Consider the following 14,171-nt stretch of genomic DNA (forward strand, 5'->3'; position numbering starts at 1 on the left):
GAGGTTCAAATCCCATCTGCTGCCTTCTGTGTGGCTGTCTTTTGATGGCGATCAGACTCAAACGAGGAACCCAAAACTACACTCTCACATCCACCTAGTGACTTTCAACTAATAACATGTCATTTAATTTTCCTCGCTGTCTGTATTTCGACAAGATTCGGCAGTCACGAGTGGCCTGGGAGGAGGCATATTAATAGCTTATTATTTTCATGATTTTTTTGTGTGATTATAGAGCACGTTTTAAGATGAATTCTGCATGATCAATACGCTGCTAGCAGGGCATCAAGTAAGACTTTTCCTCAATATCCGGCTAATCATTGCTTTTTTAATATAATGGATTAGAAAGTTGTTGCATAGCTGGAATATTCTAATATGCTTTGTTCATTTTCCACTTAAAAGGGTGGGTCTGCTACAAGTGTCGAAATTTTCCCTTGGTGGGTGGGGTATTTTGTGTAAGAAAACACAAAACTGCATGTGTTAACATTATTCAAATGAGTCCAGATTGTTTTTAATGCAGAATATGTTCATTCAGTAGTTATTGTTCATTTCAGTACTACTACTAAATTATTTCCCACACCATTAAAACATCATCAGCATGAGCTTGAAATGCTGCTACAAGGCAGGATGGATCCGTGCTTTCATGCTGTTAATGTCAAATTCTGACACTACTGTCTGAATCCTGCAGCAAAAATCGACACTCACCATGCAAAGTTTGTCCATTATTGGTGAGCTCAGGCAAACTATTGCCTCAGTTTCATGTTGTTAGCTGACAGGAGTGGCATCCGCTGTGGTCCTCTGCTGCTGTAGCCCATCTGCTTTAAGGTTTGATATGTTGTGTGCTCAGAAATGCTTTTCTGCACACCTTGGTAGTAACAGGTGGTTATCTGAGTGACTGTTACCTTCTTATCAGCTTGAAGCAGTCTGGTCATTCTCCTCTAACCTCTTCCATTAATCAGCTATTTTCTCCCAGACGATATTATCTCTATTTTCGGACCACTCTCTCCAAACCCTGGAGGGTTGTGTGGGACAGTAACCCATCCACACCAGCCCATCTACCACCAACACACCAACAACCATTCAAAGCCACTTAAAATACCTTTCTTTCTCATTCTGATGCTCAGTTTTTCAGTATTCCATCTTGACCACGTCTACATACCTAAATGCAATGAGTTGCTGCCAAGTGACTGGCTGATTAGATTTTTTCAGTTAACGATCAGAGTGTGTGTAACCTTGGCAGAGCAGAGCTAGCAAAATGCCAATAGCTTGTCTAGTGTGGGCTGTGGGATTGATTGCTAGCTGTTGTTGGACATGGAATCTAAGAGTTCGGCCATACAATCCCAGGTCTTTATGGCACTACTTTCACTTGTCACACTCTAGCTAAAAATAAAAAAGGAAGGCATCACCATGCAGCTCTACTAAAAAATATGACTTTGAAATGTAATTTGTAACCATGCTGATTTCTTAAAGAAGCAGAGCACGAAAATAGCTTAAAAGAAAACGGTCAACGTCCGTAGACGGCAGTTCATAGATGAACAGCTTCCAGGTCTTCAGAGGTGCTTTACATGTGCATTCTTTCTAAATGATTGATTGTGTAGAATTGCAAAAACAGCCCTCAGCTTCCTTGTTCTACAACCTCTACAAATCACTTTCCTGATAAGTTTGTGGTTTTAATCATTACTTTTAAACCTTACTGAATACATCCAATTTTTTTTTAAATTGTATATTATGGTCTCATTATAGTCCAAAGGAGGATAAAGCAAGGTCCACATTGTCTACTGTGTGTTCCTCAACCAGATTCTCCCTTCACTCGTCACAGGTTGTTTCAAACTAAACACTAAAATGGTATTTTGAAAGAAGATGTGATGGCAGAGCAAACTCTCAGCTTGAGGCTTCACAACAGGACCTCAGTAACCACTGGGTGATGTCATAGCGGGTAGGTCCATCTTTTATATATAGTCGATGTAAAAGCTCTGGCCCCCCAAAAAAGTAAAAATCCATAATTCAGAGTTCTTTATTAAGAGCCAACTAATATGGATGTTAATAATCAAGTAGTTAATGATGAACACCTGTACTGATGACCTTTACTTAAAGTGTTACCACGTATACGCCTATAAAGGAGGAAATATATGAGAAGTGTAATTTTTTTAAAAGGAAACTTGGTTAATGATGGTATTAACAGCGTGAATGGTGATGTGAACGCTCACTAACACATCAGCAGACCTGTAAATCCAGCGCAGCTGTGTGATCCAGTACAACTTGATTTGATCTGTGAGTAATTCATGTGTGAAGAATTATTGCACTGGGGCTCTGGGAATCAAACATGTGTTATACTTCTGTAAGTCTCTATTCCCTTGAAAATACTTGGCCCTTAATGGGTTGGGTCTGACTGTTGAAACACACTAGAAATCGCTCCCACTCTCTTTCTCTTCCTCTTGCACTCTCTCTCGGGCGCACACACAAACACACACACAAACACACACAAAAAAAACAACGCACAAATTGACACAACCGCAACCTCTTAACCGGTTTTAGCAGGCCCTATTAGCTCAAATCAGAGAAAGTCAAGAAAAAAAAGTCTTTTGTAAGAGTCACATCGTGTTAGTGCTGACCTTGCTGATTGAGTTTGCTCACAATCACATGGGTCAAGGCTGGGGTGAAGCTCACGGATCATTTAGTTTAATGGCTGTTTCCTGCCTGCTCAAATGTACGTGCCATATTGTAGGAAACAGGCAGAATGTAATGCAGCATGCAGCTATATTATTTACAGGACATAATGCAGAAAGGGGTGAGGGCATGGTGATGGTTGTGGGGGTTAGAAAGTGTAAAGAGAGGAAAGAAAGGAATACAGAGGAGCGCTGAGAGAAAGCAAAAAGCAACAGCAAGAAAGAGAAAACCAGAGGGGAAGAAAGAGATGGTGACAAAGGCAGAGGGAGGAACTCTACTAATTTTGTGGCCTGTCTGTGTCACTAGCACCCTGTTGGGACGACAGATGTGCGGATGATGTCATGTAGAAAGGGGATAGGGTGGGAGGGTGGAGCGATGGAGGCGCGGGAGGACAGTCGACAGGCGGAGCCTCGATCTGAGAGAAAGGGAAGGGTGAGGGGGGTGGGGGAGAAGGAGCCGGACTGTGGCAATCTTGCATTGCCCCGCAGTCATGCAATTATTCATTTCACAAGATGTAGTTTACAGAGAGACTCCAAACAAAAACTCAAACTGCTTCTTAACAGCTCTCAGTGTTAGCTCAAAGTGCTTACATGACTATGAACCGCTCTGGTAGATCGAGAAGAAACCAGCGAAACAAAAAAAAAAAATGCAAAAAAAGTCTGCCATGCTATCGTCAGTTTTTCGCTGCAGAGTGCAGCGAATGTGCTGAACCGGTGGTTTTACTTGCAGGACCTCTCACAAAGCGCAGCCTCTCCAAACCACACAGGCCATTGGAGCTATAATTTACTTAGTGCAGTCATTGCCGAAGTTTACCCTCCCATCCCCTGACCAGCCACAGCATAAGAACCCAATTGTTCTCGTGGTCTGCAGCGACAATGGCTATTTGTGGTCATCCGGAGAAAAAGAAAAGTGAGAAAGAGAAAGGGATTCAAGAGGGGAGAAAGCAGAACCGTGCGATCGAGTAATTTGTACCGTTCACTGCTAAAGATACAGTCAGGGTCAAGCTCAGAGAGAGAGAAGGGTCAGGGTGACTGCCGAGCCCGGCTGGGATCGCCTCAAGGACACGATTTTCCCAACCAACTCCCGTGCTTTAACCCATCCAAGCCCCCTAGAACAGTTAGAACTGTGTGAGCGACTTTAGCAGCAAGCCTACCAGCCTCCTCTGCCCCCCACCTGTGCCCTTTCAGGCCAATTGTGCTGGCACGGCAGAGGGAGAAATTGAATGAATTAGGCAGTTGGATGTTGCCTAATGGTCGTACTGCACAAATGCAGCCATTCCTGGCATTGTTATGTGTTCGAGTGAGACTGAGAGGGATTGTGCTCCTCGGTCCAGTGCAGGAAAAGCAGCTAATAAGTGACACAATCTGTGGGAATCAGCTCAAACCAAAAAAAGAGGACTGAGGCAGATCTTTTCTCCGTTTTTGGAGACGTTATTGATGAGGAGGGAAGGTACAGCTGTGGATTTAAAGCGACATCATGTGAAAGTTTTAGTGCCTCCTGGTTTTAGAAGCGACTGCTTGAAAGCCAAATAAAAAGATCCCATCCTCTCCTCATAAAGTAGCACCGGCTACTGGAGTGTGGCCCCTGCCCCCTGACACAGGCCACATGCCCAATGTGAACACAGTGCCGCTTTTCAACACTCAGGCCTAGAGTTACACACGGCAGCTGCGGCGCACTGCTGTCCTGCTCTCTCTCTCGGGGAACTGACTATGACCTGAGCTTGAGGACACCCTCGGCCCTCTTGGTAATCATTGACCTGTTACCTGTGGCAACTAAGCCACAACGAACCGTACGACCACAGGACTGCTGATAGCGAGGCGATAACGTCGGCGTGTGGATAACAGCGCAGGCATGCGTGCTCACGCTTTTTTTTCTAAAGGAGTTAGATTACGTATTTATATATATTGGGCTGAATTATCAGCGTCACGGTTATCCCTGTAAGCCCCAGAAAATCCCTAACTCCTGTTCATTATCTCCTTAAACAGGGCGTTACTGTAAAAACAAGTATGCTCATCCAAGCTTTACTGCATACACAAAACTTTATACTTTGTGAATACCAAGCACAAAGGCAGCGGAGACTTTTTGACCCTTGATTCTGACTCCAATCTTTGAACTTGTGCCAACTGCCGATCGGACACCAGCTTCCCTGCCAAATTAAAATCTGTCGCACTCAAAGAGTTAAAGTATTCAAAGAGTTGGGTTGCTGTGGCACTAAAGTCTGCCACCAGAGTGACTCAATTTTCACTTTTACAACTGCACCATGAGATGATGTGCCGTGTATTACCCATTTGGTGCGCGTGCCGAAGTGAGCTGTTGAGGAGTTTATCAAACTTCTTACACTCGGCATGCTAATCTCAAAAGAGCTGTTTTGCTCCCGTGAGCTAAAAAAACTAGAGATGGTGAAGGGGAAGGAGGTCATGATTGGCGTGCCCCGGTTTGAGTGGTGTGATCGATCATGTCTCAAGTGTTTTTCGTGGTACTAGGTGGGGCGTGGCACTGCACTGCAGTAAGTTTGAGGGCGGGGGTGGGGGCCAGGCCAGGGGTACCATCCAAGGAGAGGAAGGAGCAGTGAGAGGAGGGAGAGACAGAGACAGACAGCAGTTTGGTCCTTGACAAAGCCTCCTCCCACTTTTTTTCCACACCTCCTCCAAACTTGCTCCTTCCTCCTCTTCCCTCTCTGTGGCTGCTGTCTTTGGGTACTCCATGCAGAATGGTCTGTGTCTGAGAGCAGTGGCCTGAAATAAAACTAAGAGGGGCCTTGGGCGGTGGAGAATGCTAGCTTTGTCTCAGCTGCCATCCACACTGTCTGGAGACATGGGCTCAAAGAGAGGGTCTGATTGCAAATTAGAAGTGCCGAATAGAGCACCCTGGCCAACTCCACTAGATTCAACACTGTTTACGCCATCTTGTCTCCTCGCCCGTCCTCCTCGGACACTTTGCAGGTTCGATTTTATGAAAAAGTCCCGTAAAAGAAGGTTAATGGCGGGACTCGGTGCTTTTCTCTCATCAATACTTTTCACGTAATTGATGCGAGTGAGTGTTCAAATTCAGTCAAATGAAACATTGATGAGTACTGAGTGCAAAAGTCAATTTGGGTGTAAAATTTTGGATGATAAGTGCCAAATACGACATCTGCAGCAAATCCACCAGTGACATTAACATCTCCTAATATTTGTTTTACCTGAAGCTCACTTTATTATTATTGGAGCATTTTTTTTCTTCCCAGGCAAAGGAAACGTGGGGATTTTATAGTTTCAGGTCCACTTTTGAGGGAAAACAGACAAAAAAGATCATTAATAATTTTATAATTTGAGCATGTTCATTTACAAAATTTAAGGAACTGTGAAAACATTTCTAAAGGTGATTACAAAGAAAAAAAAGTTCAAAAGTGCCTTATGAAAAATGCTTTTCTACAAAGAAAGGACATGGTGAAATAATAAAATACAGAATACTTACATTACACAATAACTTCACACTTCTGTGCTGACCACAATTACTAATATATTATATTACAATGAATATGTTTATTAACATCTAAGAAATTTAAATAACAGGGTTGTATGTGTGTGTGTGAGAACAAATATGAGCCTGAGCCCTACATAAGAATTTGATGTTTCTTCGCTTACATAAAATAATATATTAAGCAATTACTATCGCCTATGTGTGTTAATAAAATATTATCATCTCTATAATATATATATATATATATTAGTTATAAACATCACAACTGTAAGTAAAAACATTACCCTATTTTTTTTTAGAATTGGCTTTAGTTAATAAAAGTTTACACACAGCCTTTTTTCATGAACTATTGCAGCTTTAAATATGTGTGTGTTTGTCTTAATAATATGAACTCGTGTCACCTTCTAATCCCAGTAAGCTATAGCCTACATTCTCAGGCCATAGGCAGCTGAGCTGTAACATCTCTCTCTCTCACACACACACACACACTCCTAATCCTATAGTATGGCTGCATGCTCGTGAATATAGGTGTTCTGTACGCTTGTAAATACAGGTTTACGTGCACTCATTGCACACTCTGCTAGTTCACAGTGTGATGCTCCAGTGCTAATGTGCACAGAGCTTAGAAAAAAACAACTAACACAAGCAGTGGTTTGATCACAAACTGAGGGACAAACATGCTTCTGTTCAACTTCTGTTACTAGTGTTAAGTTTTTTCCCACAAAATAATCACACTGACATATTTCCACCTGTGTTTTTAATGTTTTTCTTCCTATTAATATTATTACCATGATTTTTAAGGGAGGATTTTAATTAATTAGCTCCCTTAATAATTGACTTTTTGGTCCCCCTTTATTAATTTACATTGAGCAGTTGATGGTGAGGGAATGTGTTATTACACATTCCAGAGGAATATTAAAAGTTAATTTTTTATCCTTGCCTTCAGAGAATCTCATTTCTCAGTAACATACCTGAGGAAAAGGTTAAATCTTACAGGGAAGCCACTTTTGTGTGTGTTTACATTATTAAAGAGTGACTGTGCAGAGCTCTGTGTAAGGAGTATAACGTTTAATGAACTTTCCATGTTATTATAAATAATTTTAGATTAAAAAAAAGATTTAGACCTAAAGATGCGCACTATTTATTTTTAGTCCAATCATAAAATTCCCCTACAAACTCTCTCGGAAAACATTTTTCCCCTAGTACACGGACTCTATTACAGTTTCATTTCCTTACATTAAACTAGTGTGACCCAGCATGAAAAATCAAATTATTAGCTATTAAAATATCTCCCACATCCCCTCGCTTTTGACACTTGGGGTTTTTTTTTAAATTTATTTATTTATTTTTAGCAACTTTTCAAAATGTCGGGGACGTGCTCCAGCAGCTCTGGTTTGACTCATCACCACAGCTGATTAATCAATAAAGTGTCTGTGAGGCAAACTGGCTACCGCAACAAGTCCGGGCTTGTCTGCGAGTCACCTGTGGCGTCGAGTGAATAAGGAGGTCTTCATTAACTTGCAGAGAGGACAAAACTGAATGAAGCTCATTAACTGCAGGCAGGGAACAGGTGTGTGAAGTCCCGCTTTCGGGGAGTGTGTTTTAAAAGCTAGCAGATGAAGAAAATGAAGTAGCCTAGCTGTGGAGCTTAAGGTCTAAGCTAACATGAGAATTACATTTAAGTTAATGTGCTGTTAATAGAGCGCCGTTAGCCCGGACGGATGGTGACGCAGCACATTTAGCTTGTTTTGTGGCTATTTTTCTTTAGCTTCACACTTGCAGTTTGTTTTAAAAGCACACACTTTTATGAATAATACTTTACAGCAAAGCTACTTACCAGAGTAATTGTTAATTACAAAAGCAGGGGTGGTGCAAGTGGGGAAAAAGGCATGGTATGTGTGTAATAATTCAAGGTGGGGCATAAAACCTGTGTGCCATGGAAAATATGTGACTTTACAGTGACCTTGGTGGTTGTTTTATAGCATTTTTGTTTTTAATTCTTTAATATTCTTTTACTGCTGTAAATAATTTCGCGGCAGTAATTTGTGCTATTTTCAGCACCAGTAAAAGTTGACGGCGGAATTAAAATAGTCTTTTTCACGAGGCTGACAAAAGTTCACGCCAGCAAATAGTGCTTTTTAGGTCCGCGGAGGGGGCAGGAGGGGAGGGAGTGAGGCAGCCCTTAATAATCATCTGAACGCAGGCTCGTTTTTGCTGATATTTCAGAGTGGTGGCTTTTGTTTTCCCCCCCCTTTCCCTTCGTATTTTGGAGTCTTTAAATAAGCAGCACGGCAGAGCAGCCTGCACCGCACAGCGGTGTGGTTGTATAACTCGTGTTTCACCTCAGCTGAACTTGACGCATCTGGTTCACCGGCGGCGCGAGTCGCACGGCGCAGTCTGCTGTGTGTCCCCACTGAACCGAGCTGCATGGCCGGCCGAGAGAGACGCGGAGAAAGAAAGGGGGGAAACGCAACACTTTCGTGACATAGCAGCGGTTCTCGGAGACCGAGTCTCGGGATGACTCCTCCACATCTCAGTCTGCAAATATCGTCCCTTTCTTGCTTTTTTAATTTCCTGCTGTTTCGTGGCTCCAGACACAAAAAGGAAGACGAGTCACCGTGGGCTAAAGGAAATATAAAGCCGGCCGACTTGGACACGCCGGAGCAGACCATCCAACTTGAACTTGAGACGAATCGGTGCGTATTAAAATGCCGCTCTATACGTTTATTTTTAGTTTTAAATTTGCGCCAATTGCGTAAAATTACATCAAAGGTTTTGTTTTAAAAGCAAAAGCTATACAGCGTGTGTGAATTGTGGCGGTGCGTCTCCCCTCCACCAACACCCTCCCCAGACTGAGTCAGTGGATATTGACACTGTTATGACTGAAACAGTCCTTAGGGGAAGTTTCCAGCGTGCCCGAAACTGTTTAATAGCTTAAAAAAGTCTTTAAAATTGAGAACAAGTCGCAGACACCTTATAGTCTATACGCGGTGATGGAAATGGTCGCCAGGCTGTAAATTCTCCGTCGCAATACGAGAAAAGAGGTCGCCTTCCCGTGCCCTAGTTTCTGCTAGCTGAGAGGCATAATCTTCCCCCCTTTGTTGTCCCCGATGCAAACACAGATAGGCGGATCGCGTCAATCCAGCGGAAAACATCACCGCTCTCCAAGTTTGAAGGATTTGATGGGGGGGAAAGGAAAAATGTGCGTTTAATTAGTAAAAACTGCGTCTCCCGGAGCTGTGCGCCCCGAGATGATGAGCGTATGTAAGACCCGAGAACATATGGTAGAACGGTGCGGTTTCCCCCTGATGTGTCACTGTGGTTTCCCCTCAAGAGAAGTTTTTTGATGAAATTAATTCATTGAAATCCGAGAGCAGCTAACTCAGCAGTAGCTGAATGTATTTTTAATGCTCTAAAGGCCCGTTTGGTGCTTACTGGCTGTGTCTCAGGTGTACACTGAGCTTCTCTAAAAAGACACATGCTTAAAATCCCCCTGAGATATTAGATTTGTGATGCGTTTGATGTTGATTTGTTTGATGTTACACGTGGATGTGGGCAGTAATAACAGGTGCTTTACACTGGCCAGGTAGCAGCACACAAAGTTCTTTTTACAGCCTCGTTCTTTGATTGTTTTTGGCTGAAGATAATCACACAGATTCCTGCTAAATAATAAATAAAGTGGGGAAATCATCGTCCTCTTCTAAAAGCAACTAAAGCAAAAATGCAGCCAGCACATAAAGTCATAAAAGCATGGTTGCTTTGTAATTTGCACTGGGTGTAAATTTATTAAATTTGACTCTATTGATTTAAAGCACAAGTCTCCTTTTTTGTTAGCTTCATACTCAAATTTACTGCTGTCAGTTTATCTTGGATACATCACTTAGGCCACACTTCACCGGCACGGAAACGCATCGCAGGTTAAAGGTTAAAAAGTGGCCCACGCACACCTTAGAGAATTGCCTCTCCTTTCCAGTTCATCTCTGCTCATCTGGCTACATTTTTTTCTTTTTTGCTTTGTGAGTGTATGTGTGCCTGTGTGCTCTCAAGGCTTTGTGTGCAGCCTGGTTGGCCGGTCGGGTAAGATTCTGTTCATTCTGGAGTGTCGGTCAAATTTGCAAAGAAGCAGCAGCGTTTCCCAGGAAAAGATCTGTGTTAGCTGACAAAACACGGCGTGTTGTGCTATTGCCACATTCTCACCATGAAAGAGGAACACAACTGTCAGGAGCCAAAAATTTGAGCGGGGTCAGAACGACCTCTTGGCTGCAAAAACACAATTTTTTTCCCCTCTGTGTCTTATGAGATTTATGTTTATAAGGCACAATCATGGTTATAAACAGGAAAATGTGCCTTTGAGAGAATGCAGCAGAAACACAGGTGGCCTTTAGACAATGGGCCGGGGTTCATTTCTCTACAGTGAGGCAGTGGGACAGAAGAAAGGACATGGCTGTGGAGTGAAAATTGACGTGATTATTTTCAGATTCAGCCCGCCACCCTGTAGCTCTGAGCTCCGTTGTGGGCCATACTGGCAGTGGCCAATATGGTAGGAAAGAAGAAGGCTTGGATTCAGCAAAAAAAAAAAAAATTCCTCTCATTTGCTTTCAGAGCAGCTTCATCCTCCCTCCCACACTCCCTGCCACACTCTCATATCTCACGCAATTGATTGAAACCCTAAACGGCAAGATCAGGACGGAGCGCAATCCAGCCTTTCTATGAATAGTTGATTGGACGTGATGGCGATGTGGTGTGTTGTTACTTTAAGGCCATTTCAGGTCAGAGGGCGGGGGGCGGTGGGGTTTGGCGAGGGGGATTTTCGGCGTGCACGGCCGATGCTGCAGTGTGGCGTCTTGTGCTCGCCCACCCCATCTTTAGCTGTTTCGTATAGGCGCGCAGAGTCCTGTCGCTCCCTAATCAGGTCATCTGGCGTTTTGAGAACTCACACATACTCCTTTAGCTTTTTGCCTGAGAAGGGCTTTAAAATGTGTTTGTTTTTTTCTCCTTACCCCCTTTTTAATTCGTCATTTATTTTATCGTGTGTGACAAAGCCACCTTGTCATGTTCTAATCTGCACAGATGGATGGTGTGTTAACAGTAGGTGGGTGTCTGTCACTGATTATTTAAGTTTTCTCTGGTATTAATAATGTGGAAAACCATGAGATGTAAAGTGTGTCACTAGTGTGTGTATATCCCGAGTGCAACAGGCATTTGTTTGCATGTGTGTTTGTTGCTCTGCTGTGCTTTTGCTGTCCCCACCAAACACTTCACATTTGAAGTCTCTGTGCATCTCAGCACAGGGCATTTAAGTGCTTGACCTAATTTCTCTGGCAGCGAAGAATCCACTAGTGAAGGCCTTCTTCTGTGTGTGTTTGTGTGTGTGTATGTGCGCACGCGCGTGTTGCTCTGGGTGTTTCCTCCTTGCCTTTCTAACAGGAAGCTGATGTGGAGTTCAACTGAGGACAGGGAAAAGGCCTTTTCTTTCCACTGTGAATCATTTGAGAGAGAGAGAGAGAGAGAGAAAAAAATGAAAAAAGAGTGGAGAGGGAAAAAAAGAGACCAGGCTGCTGCATTGATTCAGCCCTCTGCAATCTGGCCTGCCTCTCTTTCTGTCCCTCTCTCTTTTCACTCTCTGTACCTTAGTGTCTATTTAAGTTTTTTTTGTGTGTGTGTGGAGTTTTTCTGATTCCAGATGAACAGCAGTGTTCTGGAGGGACTCAGGGGTTTATGGAGAGTTCACAAGTCCTGTGAGAAGACTGGGTGAGGGGGTTGCTTTGTGGGTAGGAGTGCATATTCTTCCGGTTCAGTTATAAACTAAGTGCAGCAAAAAGGGGAGGTCCATTAAATACTTGGAAAGCATTTAAAGTATTTTTAAGTATTTACCATACACACACAAACTGGGTTTATCAAGGCCAGTGTCGAGACACTACAAAGCATTTGCCCTTTGTATTGCTGAAAGCTAAAAAGTAAAGAACAAAAGATAAAAGTAGCCAATGAATCTTCTGAGTGATCTGCGGAGTGATAAATGGTACTGTACCACAGAAAAAGAATGACTGGAAGCCGGCGTTATAGATCAACTCGTTGGCATCCCAAAAATGTAATAATTTTGTGGAATAAACGTGAGATTGATTCATTTGGTTTGAAGGTCACTGAGTTTAAATTTGTTCTTAGACATATTTCACGTGTGATGACACTTATTCCAAGAACTACATGCAGACCAAGGCAAATGCTAGAAATGTTGAAACAGCATGACCTAATCTCATCTTCAAGGTTTCATGTACATATTTTAGTGTGGAGGGGTGGGGGTGGTAGGAATTAAATAAGGCCAGATACTCTAACTAACACCTAAAAACACCTACTCAGCCTCTTTCATGTTTTTTTTCCAATACCTTTTGAACTATCTACAGACTATTCTAGAAACATCGTCACACACCCAGCAGCTGCCGAGAGACAGAAATATTCCAGAATACCTGTTTCGTATGGACTGTATCGGTCCTTCCCATACGGAAAAGAAATAGTAAAAACTTATATGTGATTACTCATGAAAGTGGCCACTTTCGCATTACTTTCATACATTGTTTTAGTAAGTATCCAAAACATACAAGTTTCATTATATAATTTTTCAAGGGATCTTATATCTGTTTTCACACTCATATGCTTTTCATACAAGTTTCACACAAGACAGACACAAACTTTATAAGATTTATATATATCTTTTCCATATGGGTTACGAAACATTCTATTCATTAATGAATAGTCTAGTCTGCTCAAGGAGTAGTCAAGGAACCATTTTTTCCTTGTGTTTTAATATCTTGTTTGTGTGACTACAGCAGAGGGGTTTGACTTGCTCAGTAAGCAAGCCTTGGCCGGGTGTCTTTAACCCTTAATTGGACTTTGCAGCATTAGCCCTGAGGCTGTAACTTCGTGGACAGAAAAAAAACAGCTGAAGTCTTGAAAAAATATGTTGAGTCAGCAATTTATTATTGTTGTTGTTATTATTATTATTATTATTATTATTGGTTAGTACATAGTCTATATAGAAAGTGGTCTTCTCAAAATGTTGAGTGCAAATTATATAATTTCAATATGAGGTATGCTTGATTTTGTACACTCCGAGTCATTTACAATCAAGTCTATTTATGTAAAAAATAAAACTTTTTTTGATAATGCATTATTTATTGTCTGTCTATAGAATGCTAGCAGGATTAGCCTTAGCACTGAAAGCTGGACAGACACTGTTGCCCCCTTTTTTTTTTAAACTTTCACATTATGTTAACTGACATTAGAGGTCGATATTTCATTTTAATCACCAATCCTGTTTGATGAAACACATGAGCCACCATTGAGAGCTAATACTAAATGTAAATGCCACCATACCTTGGTCACAATTCCAGTAAATCTTTTACAAACAAGCAGGCTATGCCCTCAGTGGTAAAGAGAGAGAGAGGAAGACTTACATTGTGCAGGTTTTTATAGCTGACGTGGTATAAGGAAGAAATAAAGGAACGCGGAGCACTTCAGGACACGCTATCATTGTAGTAGCATGCTGTAATGTAGATAACAGTAGGAAAACTGTTAAACTAACAGTAACTTGGTGGCAGCCCTGTTTTATTGTTAATGTACATGCAACTCTTTTACAGTGCAGAAACAGTAAACGTAACAAGGCTTCTTGCCACACTTAATTTCCACAAGTATCCAAGGGTCTGCTTGGGTCCCACTGTAAACTTCATAATCAGACAGTGAGCGTGAGGCTCCAGTTACACTTTAAAGAAGTATAACAGGAATGACTCCTTGTTTGTGGTGCGTTCAGTGTCCCTAACCCAACAGCAGGCATCAGGTGATGCTGAGGTCAGGGGAAAAGACTGAATGAGGGTGGGGTTGTGGGATAGATCACTTCTAAGCTGCAGCAGTGTCTGGCGATGCAAGAAAAGGAGACCCTTAGCTCTGATGTGCTTGTGCTATAGATGCTAAAGAGTGTCCTCCTCCTATAGCAAGGTGTTGTGCATATTGCACCTTTTTAAATAAAATTATATATAAGTTTGCTCTGTAAAGTT

General features: G+C 42.2%; 1 long non-coding RNA gene across 1 annotated transcript in view; it reads left to right on the plus strand.

The window, feature by feature from the left end:
* Nucleotides 1-8,309: 8,309 nt before the first annotated feature.
* The window catches only part of LOC102204740 (uncharacterized), a 32,687-nt gene continuing 26,825 nt past the window's right edge, over nt 8,310-14,171 (plus strand). The window contains exon 1 of the long non-coding RNA XR_311502.2: nt 8,310-8,822. This is a non-coding gene — a long non-coding RNA (uncharacterized LOC102204740). The remainder of the gene's footprint in view (nt 8,823-14,171) is intronic.

Source organism: Pundamilia nyererei, unplaced genomic scaffold (assembly GCF_000239375.1).
Source record: "Pundamilia nyererei isolate P.nyererei 1_Seehausen unplaced genomic scaffold, PunNye1.0 scaffold00014, whole genome shotgun sequence".
Classification (NCBI taxonomy): domain Eukaryota; kingdom Metazoa; phylum Chordata; class Actinopteri; order Cichliformes; family Cichlidae; genus Pundamilia; species Pundamilia nyererei.